Below are 6,255 nucleotides of genomic sequence, written 5' to 3' on the forward strand. Positions count from 1 at the left end.
ACTGAGAACATAGTGTCTGCCTATCCATCAGCACAACAATAGCTTTGAACAAACAATAACCGACTCAATCAGTACCACTCACAAGATCTACAACGAACAGCCTAAACACGCACAACTATTCTTAAACACAGCAATTCTGACAGGTCAGCTGGCATGAGTTATCATTGCTTCTCAAAACATTTTAATCGACATGCAAATTGAAGCCGCTTGTGACACGGATATGCAGATAGTCGTGTCATCACAAGAGTATAAAACAGCCTTGTCCCCTGGATTAGACATCAGTTTTTCTGAAATCATCCTCCTATCAACATTATGGAAAAGTTTGCTCTTTACGCTGAACTATACGAGGCCGAGAGCCGTTTCAAGAAAGCATGTGAGCAAGTTGTCTTGTTGAATGACAAGCTTGAAGGACTGCAGCATCGATATGACAAGGCCCGTCAAGAAAACCACCGTTCATTCCGTTACAACCTCCGACTCCGAATGGCCAGTGTGGAAGGCGTTCGCAATGCATACTACGAGTATGCTTGTGAAAAGGCCGAGAAAATAGCTGAGCTGAGATATTATGTCGCTGTCGACACCGAGGCCGCCTCTGAAGACTACGAGAGCGACGCCACCATGGAACACTAAACGCTCCATCAGTTGACATCTCCTTTCTCTTCAGTATCAAGACCAAAAGCTCTTGTCAGAGCTACACAAATATCACAAAAGAATGCTATGAACATGAACTGCTTCATTCCAAACGTCCCGTTCAACATCAAATCTCTTAGCTCTCACCACCTTCCCACAGAAGTATTTTGCAAGCTGACAAAACAGTCGATTCTCATCTGTATTCTTTCCCAATATACACAGATGTTTTCAAATACACAAGTTACTTATATTCATTGGGGACGTTTATTCATTACCAAAGTAACTCAATTCTAACAACCCATGTACACACAAAACATCTTTAATAGAGTAAAACAATTTAAACCACACGTTTCATCACGTCCTATAGAAATAAGTGACTCACCAATACAAAATCGGTAATATTGACTACGAATATAGCTGCCAATGCTCTAGAGTTGCAACGATTTTCAAAATTACCAAGAGACGTTTAGAGTTTCAAAGAGCGCCAAAGCGTAATGCTTCTTCAAGTAAGACACAACTACTGCCTGAAAAGGCATTTGGAAAAGTCGTCAGTGTTGAATAGATTTGGCTTAACATTAGGAAGACGGAGAGGGCGGTTTCTTTTGGACTCTGGCTTCGGTCTTTTGCAGCTTTGAAAATAGGGAAAGTCATGTTTGTTTTGCTGTTAGAGGGATCATCTGCCTGAAACAAATTACTTGTAAAACTGTAGCTGTGCAGAAAGAACACAGACGCGTTTTCCTTAGCATTATCAACCGTTCGAATTGAAAATAGAAGCACTATTCTTCTTCAGGCTGAATCCAATGGTATGCATTTAGTTGCTTTTCAAGGTAGAGTCTTTGTATCTTGACCAAACTGTTGGATTTAGTTACAATGTAGATAAATATAAAAAGACACAATGTTCCTTGTCGCACAGGAAAGGGAATGTGTTTCTTGTAAAAACAGAAGATGATTCCACCTTGTACTGTCTCACATTCCAGATTGATGGTAGACACTGAGAACATAGTGTCTGCCTATCCATCAGCACAACAATAGCTTTGAACAAACAATAACCGACTCAATCAGTACCACTCACAAGATCTACAACGAACAGCCTAAACACGCACAACTATTCTTAAACACAGCAATTCTGACAGGTCAGCTGGCATGAGTTATCATTGCTTCTCAAAACATTTTAATCGACATGCAAATTGAAGCCGCTTGTGACACGGATATGCAGATAGTCGTGTCATCACAAGAGTATAAAACAGCCTTGTCCCCTGGATTAGACATCAGTTTTTCTGAAATCATCCTCCTATCAACATTATGGAAAAGTTTGCTCTTTACGCTGAACTATACGAGGCCGAGAGCCGTTTCAAGAAAGCATGTGAGCAAGTTGTCTTGTTGAATGACAAGCTTGAAGGACTGCAGCATCGATATGACAAGGCCCGTCAAGAAAACCACCGTTCATTCCGTTACAACCTCCGACTCCGAATGGCCAGTGTGGAAGGCGTTCGCAATGCATACTACGAGTATGCTTGTGAAAAGGCCGAGAAAATAGCTGAGCTGAGATATTATGTCGCTGTCGACACCGAGGCCGCCTCTGAAGACTACGAGAGCGACGCCACCATGGAACACTAAACGCTCCATCAGTTGACATCTCCTTTCTCTTCAGTATCAAGACCAAAAGCTCTTGTCAGAGCTACACAAATATCACAAAAGAATGCTATGAACATGAACTGCTTCATTCCAAACGTCCCGTTCAACATCAAATCTCTTAGCTCTCACCACCTTCCCACAGAAGTATTTTGCAAGCTGACAAAACAGTCGATTCTCATCTGTATTCTTTCCCAATATACACAGATGTTTTCAAATACACAAGTTACTTATATTCATTGGGGACGTTTATTCATTACCAAAGTAACTCAATTCTAACAACCCATGTACACACAAAACATCTTTAATAGAGTAAAACAATTTAAACCACACGTTTCATCACGTCCTATAGAAATAAGTGACTCACCAATACAAAATCGGTAATATTGACTACGAATATAGCTGCCAATGCTCTAGAGTTGCAACGATTTTCAAAATTACCAAGAGACGTTTAGAGTTTCAAAGAGCGCCAAAGCGTAATGCTTCTTCAAGTAAGACACAACTACTGCCTGAAAAGGCATTTGGAAAAGTCGTCAGTGTTGAATAGATTTGGCTTAACATTAGGAAGACGGAGAGGGCGGTTTCTTTTGGACTCTGGCTTCGGTCTTTTGCAGCTTTGAAAATAGGGAAAGTCATGTTTGTTTTGCTGTTAGAGGGATCATCTGCCTGAAACAAATTACTTGTAAAACTGTAGCTGTGCAGAAAGAACACAGACGCGTTTTCCTTAGCATTATCAACCGTTCGAATTGAAAATAGAAGCACTATTCTTCTTCAGGCTGAATCCAATGGTATGCATTTAGTTGCTTTTCAAGGTAGAGTCTTTGTATCTTGACCAAACTGTTGGATTTAGTTACAATGTAGATAAATATAAAAAGACACAATGTTCCTTGTCGCACAGGAAAGAGAATGGGTTTCTTGTAAAAACAGAAGATGATTCCACCTTGTACTGTCTCACATTCCAGATTGATGGTAGACACTGAGAACATAGTGTCTGCCTATCCATCAGCACAACAATAGCTTTGAACAAACAATAACCGACTCAATCAGTACCACTCACAAGATCTACAACGAACAGCCTAAACACGCACAACTATTCTTAAACACAGCAATTCTGACAGGTCAGCTGGCATGAGTTATCATTGCTTCTCAAAACATTTTAATCGACATGCAAATTGAAGCCGCTTGTGACACGGATATGCAGATAGTCGTGTCATCACAAGAGTATAAAACAGCCTTGTCCCCTGGATTAGACATCAGTTTTTCTGAAATCATCCTCCTATCAACATTATGGAAAAGTTTGCTCTTTACGCTGAACTATACGAGGCCGAGAGCCGTTTCAAGAAAGCATGTGAGCAAGTTGTCTTGTTGAATGACAAGCTTCAAGGACTGCAGCATCGATATGACAAGGCCCGTCAAGAAAACCACCGTTCATTCCGTTACAACCTCCGACTGGCCAGTGTGGAAGGCGTTCGCAATGCATACTACGAGTATGCTTGTGAAAAGGCCGAGAAAATAGCTGAGCTGAGATATTATGTCGCTGTCGACACCGAGGCCGCCTCTGAAGACTACGAGAGCGACGCCACCATGGAACACTAAACGCTCCATCAGTTGACATCTCCTTTCTCTTCAGTATCAAGACCAAAACCTCTTGTCAGAGCTACACAAATATCACAAAAGAATGCTATGAACATGAACTGCTTCATTCCAAACGTCCCGTTCAACATCAAATCTCTTAGCTCTCACCACCTTCCCACAGAAGCATTTTGCAAGCTGACAACACAGTCGATTCTCATCTGTATTCTTTCCCAATATACACAGATGTTTTCAAATACACAAGTTACTTATATTCATTGGGGACGTTTATTCATTACCAAAGTAACTCAATTCTAACAACCCATGTACACACAAAACATCTTTAATAGAGTAAAACAATTTAAACCACACGTTTCATCACGTCCTATAGAAATAAGTGACTCACCAATACAAAATCGGTAATATTGACTACGAATATAGCTGCCAATGCTCTAGAGTTGCAACGATTTTTCAAATTACCAAGAGACGTTTAGAGTTTCAAAGAGCGCCAAAGCGTAATGCTTCTTCAAGTAAGACACAACTACTGCCTGAAAAGGCATTTGGAAAAGTCGTCAGTGTTGAATAGATTTGGCTTAACATTAGGAAGACGGAGAGGGCGGTTTCTTTTGGACTCTGGCTTCGGTCTTTTGCACCTATGAAAATAGGGAAAGTCATGTTTGTTTTGCTGTTAGAGGGATCATCTGCCTGAAACAAATTACTTGTAAAACTGTAGCTGTGCAGAAAGAACACAGACGCGTTTTCCTTAGCATTATCAACCGTTCGAATTGAAAATAGAAGAACTATTCTTCTTCAGGCTGAATCCAATGGTATGCATTTAGTTGCTTTTCAAGGTAGAGTCTTTGTATCTTGACCAAACTGTTGGATTTAGTTACAATGTAGATAAATATAAAAAGACACAATGTTCCTTGTCGCACAGGAAAGGGAATGTGTTTCTTGTAAAAACAGAAGATGATTCCACCTTGTACTGTCTCACATTCCAGATTGATGGTAGACACTGAGAACATAGTGTCTGCCTATCCATCAGCACAACAATAGCTTTGAACAAACAATAACCGACTCAATCAGTACCACTCACAAGATCTACAACGAACAGCCTAAACACGCACAACTATTCTTAAACACAGCAATTCTGACAGGTCAGCTGGTATGAGTTATCATTGCTTCTCAAAACATTTTAATCGACATGCAAATTGAAGCCGCTTGTGACACGGATATGCAGATGGTCGTGTCATCACAAGAGTATAAAACAGCCTTGTCCCCTGGATTAGACATCAGTTTTTCTGAAATCATCCTCCTATCAACATTATGGAAAAGTTTGCTCTTTACGCTGAACTATACGAGGCCGAGAGCCGTTTCAAGAAAGCATGTGAGCAAGTTGTCTTGTTGAATGACAAGCTTGAAGGACTGCAGCATCGATATGACAAGGCCCGTCAAGAAAACCACCGTTCATTCCGTTACAACCTCCGACTCCGAATGGCCAGTGTGGAAGGCGTTCGCAATGCATACTACGAGTATGCTTGTGAAAAGGCCGAGAAAATAGCTGAGCTGAGATATTATGTCGCTGTCGACACCGAGGCCGCCTCTGAAGACTACGAGAGCGACGCCACCATGGAACACTAAACGCTCCATCAGTTGACATCTCCTTTCTCTTCAGTATCAAGACCAAAAGCTCTTGTCAGAGCTACACAAATATCACAAAAGAATGCTATGAACATGAACTGCTTCATTCCAAACGTCCCGTTCAACATCAAATCTCTTAGCTCTCACCACCTTCCCACAGAAGCATTTTGCAAGCTGACAACACAGTCGATTCTCATCTGTATTCTTTCCCAATATACACAGATGTTTTCAAATACACAAGTTACTTATATTCATTGGGGACGTTTATTCATTACCAAAGTAACTCAATTCTAACAACCCATGTACACACAAAACATCTTTAATAGAGTAAAACAATTTAAACCACACGTTTCATCACGTCCTATAGAAATAAGTGACTCACCAATACAAAATCGGTAATATTGACTACGAATATAGCTGCCAATGCTCTAGAGTTGCAACGATTTTTAAAATTACCAAGAGACGTTTAGAGTTTCAAAGAGCGCCAAAGCGTAATGCTTCTTTAAGTAAGACACAACTACTGCCTGAAAAGGCATTTGGAAAAGTCGTCAGTGTTGAATAGATTTGGCTTAACATTAGGAAGACGGAGAGGGCGGTTTCTTTTGGACTCTGGCTTCGGTCTTTTGCAGCTATGAAAATAGGGAAAGTCATGTTTGTTTTGCTGTTAGAGGGATCATCTGCCTGAAACAAATTACTTGTAAAACTGTAGCTGTGCAGAAAGAACACAGACGCGTTTTCCTTAGCATTATCAACCGTTCGAATTGAAAATAGAAGAACTATTCT

This window comes from Haliotis rufescens, unplaced genomic scaffold, assembly GCF_023055435.1.
Source record: "Haliotis rufescens isolate VD_foot unplaced genomic scaffold, xgHalRufe1.0.p SCAF_18, whole genome shotgun sequence".
NCBI lineage: Eukaryota > Metazoa > Mollusca > Gastropoda > Lepetellida > Haliotidae > Haliotis > Haliotis rufescens.